This window comes from Anomaloglossus baeobatrachus, chromosome 1, assembly GCF_048569485.1.
Source record: "Anomaloglossus baeobatrachus isolate aAnoBae1 chromosome 1, aAnoBae1.hap1, whole genome shotgun sequence".
Taxonomy (NCBI): Eukaryota; Metazoa; Chordata; class Amphibia; order Anura; family Aromobatidae; genus Anomaloglossus; species Anomaloglossus baeobatrachus.
Window position 1 is genome coordinate 91,808,263 of NC_134353.1, and position 10,934 is coordinate 91,819,196.

The following is a 10,934-nucleotide window of genomic DNA, read 5'->3' on the forward strand; positions in this document are numbered from 1 at the left end:
CTGTCACCGCGCCTGCTCCAATGGTAAGTATTGCGCTCCGGCGATGGCCCCTGCGCACTCCCGTGAAGGCCCCTGTGCGCTCCCGTGAAGGCCCCTGCCCGTGCCCCCCCCGATCTGCCCCCCTACGTCCCGATCTGCCCCCCGGCATCCCAATCTGCTCCCCACGCGATCTGCCTGCCTCCTCTGTCATCTCTATTCTGCTTCCAAGGTTCCTTCCTTCTGCCTTTGCTTCTCCGCCCCCTCTGCTCTCCCTCTGCCCCCCCCATCTGCCCCCCCTCTCCCCTTCCCCCCCATCCCCCTCTGCCCCCCCCCCGACGTCCTCTTACCTGCCTTCACGGGTCGTCCGAGGTCTTCACTGGCCCGATCACATCTGCCTCCATCGCTGGGTCCTTCTGCTGATCTGTCCAACGTCCTGCCTGCTGCTGGTGTAAAGCTGTCTATCTCACTGCCTTCTTGTTCCTCTGCAGCTCTTTTAGTCAGTGATCCTCTTGGTACTGTGAGTATAACATTTTTTTTTTTTTTACCTGTATCCTGTCCATTTTTACACCTCATCCGTCCGTGCGTCCTGCCAAGCGCTGATCAGGGATGAAGATAACGGATCTGCATCCGTGGTCAGTTTTTGGCGTGACTTTTTTCCGTATTTGCGACGCTTTTTGTATCGCATCCGTCCGTGCGTCCCGCCAAGCGCTGATCAGGGATGCACATAACGGATCGGCATCCGTGGTCAGTTTTTGGCGTGACTTTTTTCCGTATTCGTGACGCTTTTTGTATGGCATCTGTCCGTGCGTCCAGCCGAGCGCTGATCAGGGATGCAGATAACGGATCTGCATCCGTGGTCAGTTTTTGGCGTGACTTTTTTCCGTATCCGCAACGCTTTTTGTATCGCATCCGTCTGTGCGTCCCGCCGATCGCTGATCAGGGATGCACATAACGGATCGGCATCCCTGCTCAATTTTTGGCGTGACTTTTTTCCGTATCCCTGACGCTTTTTGTATCGCATCCGTCCGTGCGTCCCGCCAAGCGCTGATCAGGGATGCACATAACGGATCTGCATCCCTGCTCAATTTTTGGCGTGACCTTTTTTTTTTTCCGTATCCCCAACGCTTTTTGTATCTCATCCGACCGTGCGTCCTGCAGCGGCCGATCAGTGCACCGCGTCTGTGCGTTTGAAAAGTTAAATGGCGTTCCTTCTCTTCTGAGCCCCGCCGTGCGCCCAAACAATTACTTTCCACCACATATGAGGTATCTGCGTACTCAGGAAAAATTGCACAATACGTTTTATGGTACATTTTTTCCTGGTACCGTTGTAAAAAAAAAAAGCTACCTGGTTGATACAAAAATTTTGTGGTTAAAAAAAAAAATAATTTTCACGGTTCAACGTTATCAACTTCTGTGGAGCCCCTGAGGGTACAAGGGGCTCACCAAACATCTAGATAAATTCCTTGAGGGGTCTAGTTCCGAAATGGGGTAATTTGTGGGGGAGCTCCACTGTTTAGGCACCATAGGGGGTCTCCAAACGTGACATGGCGTCCGCTAATGATTCCAACCAATTTTGCTGTCAAATGGCGCTCCTTCTCTTCTGAGCCCCGCCATGCGCCCAAACAATTACTTTCCACCACATATGAGGTATCTGCGTACTCAGGAAAAAATGCACTATAAATTTTATGGTGAATTTTTTGCTGATACCCTTGTGAAAAAAAAGCTACCTAGTTGAAGCAACAGTTTTGTGGTAAAAAAAATTTTTTTGTTTTCACAGCTCAACGTTCTAAACTTCTGTGAAGCCCCCAGGTGTTCAAAGTGCTCACCAAACACCTAGAAAAAATATTTGAGGGCTCTAGTTTCCAAAATGGGGTCACTTGTGGGGGAGCTCTATTGTTTAGGCACCTCAGGGGGTCTTCAAACCCGACATGGCGTCCGCTAATGAGTGCAGCTAATTTTGCACTCAAAATTCAAATGGCGCTCCTTGCCTTCCAAGCACTGCCGTGTGACCAAACATTTGATTTCCACCACATATGAGGGATCTGCGTACTCAGGAGAAAATGCACAATACATTTTATGGTGCATTTTTTCCTGATACCCTTGTGGAAAAAAAAGCTACCTAGTTGAAGCAACCGTTTTGTGGTAAAAAAAAAAATTTCTTTTCACAGCTCAACGTTCTAATCTTCTGTGAAGCCCCCAGGTGTTCAAAGTGCTCACCAAACATCTAGAAAAAATATTTGAGAGCTCTAGTTTCCAAAATGGGGTCACTTGTGGGGGAGCTTTATTGTTTAGGCACCTCAGGGGGTCTTCAAACCCGACATGGCGTCCGCTAATGAGTGCAGCTAATTTTGCACTCAAAAATTCAAATGGCGCTCCTTGCCTTCCGAGCACTGCCGTGTGACCAAACATTTGATTTCCACCACATATGAGGTATCTGCGTACTCAAGAGAAAATGCACAAGACATTTTATGGTGCATTTTTTCCTGATACCCTTGTGGAAAAAAAAGCTACCTAGTTGAAGCAACCGTTTTGTGGTAAAAAAAACTTCTGTGAAGCCCCCAGGTGTTCAAAGTGCTCACCAAACATCTAGAAAAAATATTTGAGGGCTCTAGTATCCAAAATGGGGTCACTTGTGGGGGAGCTCCATTGTATAGGCACCTCAGGGGGTCTTCAAACCCGACATGGCGTCCGCTAATGAGTGCAGCTAATTTTGCGTTCAAAAATTCAAATGGCGCGCCTTCCCTTCCGAGCTCCGCTGTGCGCCCAAACAATTGATTTTTACCACTTATGGGGTATCAGCGTACTCAGGAGAAAATGCACAATAAATTGTATGGTGTACTTTCTCTTTTCTCCCTTGTGAAAATGAAAATTTTATGGCTAAAGTAACATTTTTGTGTTAAAAAGTAAAATTTTCATTTTTTCCTTCCACATTGCTTTGGTTCCTGTGAAGCACCTGAAGGGTTAATAAACTTTTTGGATGTGGTTTTGAGCAGAGTGAGGGGTGCAGTTTTTAGAATGGGGTCACTTTTGGGTATTTTCTGTCACCTCGGCCTCTCAAAGTCACTTCAAATGTGATGTTGTCCCTAAAAAAAAATTATTTTCTAAATTTTGTTGGAAAAATGAGAAATCACTGATGACCTTTGACCCCTTATAACTTCCTAACGAAAAAAAAATTTGTTTCAAAAATTGCACTGATGTAAAGTAGACAAGTGGGAAAGTTTATTTAGTAACTATTTTGTGTGACATATCTCTCAGATTTATGGGCATACATTTTCAAAGTTTGAAAATTGCGAAATTTTCAAAATTTTTGCAAAATTTCCTAAATTTTCACAAATAAACGCAAAAATTATCGGTTTAAATTTACCACTGACATGAAGTACAATATGTCACGAAAAAACAATCTCAGAATCGCCAGGATCCGTTGAAGCGTTCCAGAGTTATAACCTGTCAAAGTGACACTGGTCAGAATTGCAAAAAATAACCCAGGCATTAGGGTGTTTTAGTGGCCGGGGGTGAAGGGGTTAAGGGGGCGGGTCGTGCGGCGTCACAGCGACGTCACATGGCAGGCGTCCAATAGAAGTGGAGGGGCGCAGATGAGCGAGACGTAAACATCCCGCCCACCTCCTTCCTTCCGCATTGCCGGTGGAGGCAGGTAAGATGTTCGTTGCTCCTGCGGTGTCCCACACAGCGATGTGTAGTTCCGCAGGAACTAGGAACAACATCGCTAATAAGCAGAGAACAATTTTTTGTTTCAGGACGACCTCTCCGCGGCAAACGATTTTGCCTGCTTTTGCAATAGTTTACGATCACTCGAACGTGTCACACACTGCGATATCGTTAATGACGCCATATGTGCGTCACTAACGATGTGACCCCGACGATAATTCATTAACAATATCGCAGCGTGTAAAGCCCGCTTAAGGCTATGTGCGTACTTTGCGTTTTTAATGCGTTTCGGCAGCGTTTTGAACTGCAGCGTTTTCATGCCAAAATGCATGCGTTTTGAATTTTATGCAAAGTCTATGGGAAATGGGGATTTCTTGTGCGCACTTTGCTGTTAAAAACGCAGCGTTTAATTTCCATATTTTTGGGCAAAAACTCGGCGTTTAAAGAAGCAGCATGTCAATTGTTTTTGCCATTTGGGCTGCGTATTGCTAACATTGAAGTCAATGAGAAATTGCAAAACGCAAGCAACATCAAAATTCTAGCGTTTTACATGCTTTTTTGATGCAGAAAACATGCTTTTTGGACCAATTAATTACATGCATTTTTGGCAAAATATTAATGGCATCATATGTCCCTTTACACACACACATAGTCCGACAATTATTTTTAAGAAAATTCATAAATAAATGTAATTTTATGCATAATTATTATTAGTGATGAGCGAGCATGCTTGTAACTACTCGGTACTCGCACGAGTATCGCTGTACTCGGGCTGCTCGGCGGGGACCGAGTAATCTCGCGATACTCGTGCTGTACTCGTGGTCTTCATCCCTGCATGTTGGCGCTCTTTTGAGAGCCAGCCCTCATGCAGGGATTGGCTGGCAGACCACTGCAATGTCACAGCCCTGTTAGTTGTGGAATTGCAGTGATTGGCCGGCCTGCACAGCGTGACCGAGCCTTTATACCGGCCGGCGCGCTGTGCTCTGCTCACAGCTATCCAGACAGTGAGTGCAGGGAGAGTGTCGCTGATTCAGGGAAAGCTTTGCGGCCCTTTATAGCTTTTTCAGTTGCAGGGCTGCAAACAGTGTGACCAAAAGTCCTTCTCAGGACTATTCTAGTTGTATACAGGCAGGCAGGGTATAGCCAGGTCGGAGTACAGTAGCAGAGTCCTTCTCAGGACTATTGTTGCTATATACAGGCAGGGTATAGCCAGGTCTGAATACAGGCTAGTGACCAGAAGAGTCCTTGTCAGGACTATTGTACCAGTATACAGGCAGGCAGGCAGGGTATATATAGCCATTCCTAGTGGTGACCGTATACCAGCCTTCATCATATCTGGGGCTGGTGTACACAGTCTAAAACAGTCCAGATAGTGTCTGACTTGTCTGTAATTGTCGCTCCCCAAAAAAACCTGTTAGGTTCTTATTGCGTCCGTGCTTGGTTTTTAAAACCGCACGTGTGTGCCTGTCGGTGGCAGCGTACAGGTGCACTTGTGTGCAATTTCCACAAACTTTGATATAACGCACAAGTAGTGAATACACGTCAGCACAGCATTGCAAAATGCGCAAGGGCATTGGCAAGGAACAAGGAAGTGGACGTGATGGTGGTGCAGGCAGAGGCCGAGGTCGTGGGCAAGCTCTAATTTCGCCACAACAAAGGGCCACATCTAGTCGCTCGCACGTCCTGTCCCAAATTCTTGGGGACCGCAGCAGTACACCGCTCTTGAACCAAGACCAGTGTCAACAGGTTGTTAGTTGGATAGCAGATAATGCTTCCAGTCAGATTGGCACCACCACAAACACTCTGTCTTCCACACGGTCAAGTGTCAGTAGCCGTGATACTGCACCGCACATTTCTGAACCTGATCCTCCTTCCTACCACCAGGCTGAGTACACGTCCTCCTCGGACATTAATGATCCCACACTTGGACACTCGGAAGAGCTGTTTCCATTCACACATTCTGGCCTCTCGCCAGCTCATATTGAAGTGGGTCATGAGGAGATCGTCTGTACAGATGGCCAAATATTTGAGCAGCCACGTTCTCACGAAGTTGGCAACGTGTCTCAACAAGTGGTGGACGATGATGAGACACAATTGTCAGGAAGTCAGGAGGAGGAGCAGGGTGCGGAAGAGGAAGACGACGTGGTGGATGATCCAGTAACTGACCCAACCTGGCAGGAGGATATGCAGAGCGAGGACAGCAGTGCACAGGGGGAGGGAGGCGTAGCATCACAACAGGCAGTAAGAAGCAGGGTGGTGGCCCCAGGCAGAAGTCAGGCAACTGTTCCCCGGAACAACACGACGACACAAGGTGCCTGTACAAATGTTAGGTCTTCCCGAGTCTGGCAGTTTTTTAAGTTGGATCCAGATGATTCTAAAAAGGCCATTTGCAACACCTGCCGTGCCAGCATCAGCAGGGGTACCAAAACTAGCAGCCTGACCACCACCAGCATGATCAGGCACATGTCAGCCAAGCACCCGACTTTGTGGGAAGTACAACAGAGTCGAGGAGCAGTGCTTGCTGATGTCACTGCTACGTCTTCGCTGGTTGTGCATGCGAGCCAATCCCCTGTCCATGCTGCCTGCGAACAAGCCTCCTCCACTCCTGCACCTGCAGTTGCCTACGCAGAAAGAACACCATCATCAAGCACGTCCTTGTCCCAGCGCAGCGTTCAGTTATCCATTCAGCAAACCTTTGAACGCAGGCGCAAATACACTGCCAACACCCCACATGCCACAGTTCTAAATGCTAACATTTCGCGACTGCTTGCGCTGGAAATGTTGCCTTTTAGGCTGGTGGAGACAGAAGCATTCCGTGACCTGATGGCGGCAGCTGTCCCACGTTACTCGGTCCCCAGCCGCCACTATTTCTCCCGGTGTGCCGTCCCCGCGTTGCATAACCACGTGTCACAAAACATCACACGTGCCCTGAACAACGCTGTTTCACCCAAGGTCCACCTAACCACAGACACGTGGACAAGTGCTTGTGGGCAAGGCCGCTACATCTCGTTGACGGCACACTGGGTTAATATTGTGGAAGCTGGGACCCAGTCTGAGCGAGGGACGGAACACGTCCTTCCCACACCAAGGTTTGCAGGCCCTACCTCAGTCAGTGTTTCACCCACACTCTACAGCTCCGGAATGTCATGCTCTTCAGCCTCCTCCTCCTCCTGCGCATCCTCATCCACTGTACCCTCCACACCAGTCCCAAGCTGGAAGCACTGCAGCACTGCCTCGGCGAAGCGGCAACAGGCTGTGCTGAAGCTAATCTGCATAGGTGACAAACCCCACAATGCAGAAGAGGTGTGGACAGCTCTGAAACAGCAGGCAGATCACTGGCTCACACCTCTGAACCTAAAGCCAGGAAAGGTCGTGTGTGACAATGGCCGGAACCTGGTGGCGGCTTTGAGGCGAGGCCAGCTGACACATGTTCCATGCGTGGCCCATGTGCTCAACCTCGTGGTTCAGCGGTTTCTAAAGTCATACCCAGAGCTGTCTGATCTGCTGGTAAAAGTTCGCCGCCTGTCTGCACATTTTCGAAAGTCACCTACTGCTTCAGCCGGCCTTGCCGGCTTTCAGCGCAGTTTGCATCTTCCGGCTCACAGACTGGTGTGTGATGTCCCCACGCGTTGGAATTCAACTCTGCACATGTTGGTCAGGATATGTGAGCAGAAGAGGGCAGTTGTTGAGTACCTGCATCACCTAAGCCGTCGGGAAATGGTTCAAATTCCACACATAACACCTGAGGAGTGGAGATGGATGTCAGACCTATGTACCATCCTCCAAAACTTTGAGGACTCCACCAAGATGGTGAGTGGTGATGACGCCATTATTAGCGTCACCATACCGCTACTCTGCCTTCTAAAACGGTCTCTGCTGAAAAACAAACATGATGCATTGCAGGCGGAGCGCGATGAGTTGCAGCAAGAAACAGTAGTGGGTGTGGGTGATAACACACAGCCCAGCCTCGTCTCATCACAACGTGCAGTGGAGGACTATGACGAGGAGGAGGATGAAGACATGGAGCACCTCTCCGGCCAAATTGAGGATATGACATGCACACCAGTCATATCCTCGGTTCAGCGTGGCTGGCCAGAGGACAGGGTAGATGAGGAGGAGGAGGAGGAGGAGGAGGACAGCATGTTCAGTCATCTTGTTGGTCAGGCTACTGAAGTCCTGGCTGTTAAGAGTCTGGCGCACATGGCTGACTTTATGGTAAGCTGCCTGTCTCGTGACCCTCGCGTTAAGAACATCTTGGCCGACAATCATTACTGGTTGGTAACACTGTTAGACCCACGCTACAAGGAGAACTTTTTGTCTCTTATTCCCGTGGAGGAGAGGTCAACCAAAATGCAGCAGTTCCGGAAGGCCATAGTCACGGAAGTAGGCAAAGCATTCCCCTCACAAAACGCTAGCGGCATAGGTCAGGAATCATTGGACAACCGAGGCGTACAGCCGAGAGAGGCACAAGTCCAATCCGCCAGAGGTAGGGGAACAGTCTTTAAGATGTGGGACAGTTTTCTCAGCCCCTCACGTACCACAGCCCCTGAGGTGCGGGGTAGTGCCACAAGAAATCCTAAGTTTGCCCAGATGCTGAAGGAGTACCTTGCAGATCGAACAACTGTACTCCGACATTCCTCTGTGCCTTACAATTATTGGGTATCCAAGCTGGACACGTGGCATGAATTGGCTCTCTACGCCTTGGAAGTCCTGGCCTGCCCTGCCGCTAGCGTTTTGTCAGAGCGTGTTTTTAGTGCCGCAGGTGGAATCATTACAGATAAACGCACCCGCCTGTCAACTGAAAATGCTGACAGGCTGACTCTGATCAAGATGAACAAGGGTTGGATTGGGCCAGACTTCACCACACCACCAGCAAATGAGAGCGGAATTTAAAGTTTGCCATGTACCTCCACTCACCCATGGGTACACACTTCTGGACTTTGGATAATCGCTGGACTGCTCCTCCTTCTCCTCATGCCCCACCATGATGACCGTTACAAATTGCAATACTTAGGCCTTTGTTTCAGGTATACCCCCAGTGGTAAATTTTTTCGCCCATTCTTTGCAGAATGGACATTAAAACGACAGGAGACCCGCTCCTTTGAAATGGGAACAATGTTTTGAGGCCCTCATGCACGTCTCTACCCAGGGACAACGTGGAGCCTCCCAATTTTTGGCTGCCCTTCCTAAGGGCTATACTATAATACACCCACTTCCTGAAAATGGACACTTAATGTTTTGAGGCCCTCATGCACGTCTCTATCCAGGGACAACGTGGAGCCTCCCAATTTTTGGCTGCCCTGCCTAAGGGCTATACTATAATACACCCACTTCCTGACAATGGACACTTAATGTTTTGAGGCCCTCATGCACGTCTCTACCCAGGGACAACGTGGAGCCTCCCAATTTTTGGCTGCCCTGCCTAAGGGCTATACTATAATACACCCACTTCCTGACAATGGACACTTAATGTTTTGAGGCCCTCATGCACGTCTCTACCCAGGGACAACGTGGAGCCTCCCAATTTTTGGCTGCCCTGCCTAAGGGCTATACTACAATAGACCCACTTCCTTCCAATGGGCACTTCAGGTTTACAGGCCCTCATGCACGTTTCTATCCAGGGACAACGTGGAGCCTCCCAATTTTTGGCTGCCCTGCCTAAGGGCTATACTACAATAGACCCACTTCCTTCCAATGGGCACTTCAGGTTTACAGGCCCTCATGCACGTCTCTATCCAGGGACAACGTGGAGCCTCCCAATTTTTGGCTGCCCTGCCTAAGGGCTATACTACAATAGACCCACTTCCTTCCAATGGGCACTTCAGGTTTACAGGCCCTCATGCACGTCTCTATCCAGGGACAACGTGGAGCCTCCCAATTTTTGGCTGCCCTGCCTAAGGGCTATACTACAATAGACCCACTTCCTTCCAATGGGCACTTCAGGTTTACAGGCCCTCATGCACGTCTCTATCCAGGGACAACGTGGAGCCTCCCAATTTTTGGCTGCCCTGCCTAAGGGCTATACTACAATAGACCCACTTCCTTCCAATGGGCACTTCAGGTTTACAGGTCCTCATGCACGTCTCTATCCAGGGACAACGTGGAGCCTCCCAATTTTTGGCTGCCCTGCCTAAGGGCTATACTACAATAGACCCACTTCCTTACAATGGGCACTTCAGGTTTACAGGCCCTCATGCACGTCTGTATGCAGGGGCATTGGTGAACCTCACAATTTTGGACTGCCCTGGCAAAGGAAAATACTACAAAGACTCACTTCCTCAAAATGGGCACATTAGACTCAAGAGGCCTTCATGTACGTCTCTTCTCAGGGACATCGGAGTGCCACACAATGTTTTCACGTAAAATCTTTCATGTATTAATCTCAAAAAGTAACATACACCAGCTCTCTCTCACTATTGGGTATGTGCCCTTAACATTTCCGCCATGAAAAATCATTTTGGGGTCATTTTGGAAGGTTTTCTGGTGAGTCCGTAAAAATGGCGTAAAACGCGGACAAAATTGTTCACAGCTGTGACTTTTCAGTGATAAATGCTTCAAGGGGTCTTCCCCATGCTGTTGCCATGTCATTTGAGCACTCTTCTGAGACTTTTGTGACATTTTTAGGGTTTCTCCATGCTGCCGGGGGGTCATTTCACAAAAATACTCGGGTCTCCCATAGGATAACATTGGGCTCGTTGCTCGGGCCGAGTACACGAGTATCTTGGGAGGCTCGGCCCGAGCTTCGAGCACCCGAGCTTTTTAGTACTCGCTCATCACTAATTATTATCACAAACGTATCATTTTAATAAAAAAAAGCCAATTTTTGATTGATAATAATTTTGATATGTTATCATTTTTTTTCCGTTTTTTTCAGTGTTTGAATGTTTAAACTTTATTTAGTAGTGTCTTTCTATTCAAAACGCATCTGACTTTAAGCAATGAAAAAGCATGTAAATCGCTCTAAAAAAGTGGCTAAAACGCGGTAAATACGCATGCGTATTTATCGCATTTTTGTACACAAAACCAACTTTGGCAAAAAACATTTCTGCCAGAGGATAATAATAATAATTTAATAATTTTATTCATTTATATAGCGCTATTAATTCCACAGCGCTTTACATACATCAGGATGCGTTTAGAACTGCAACTACCTTGACGCCAAGTGCGCACATAGCCTAAGACCCTACAGAAAAGTGTAATTTGAAGCTCAACACGTTGGATTTTTTTTTTGCTTTGTTGGGCTATGTTTACATTGAGTTTTGAAATGGCCAAAAACAACTTGTGCTTCA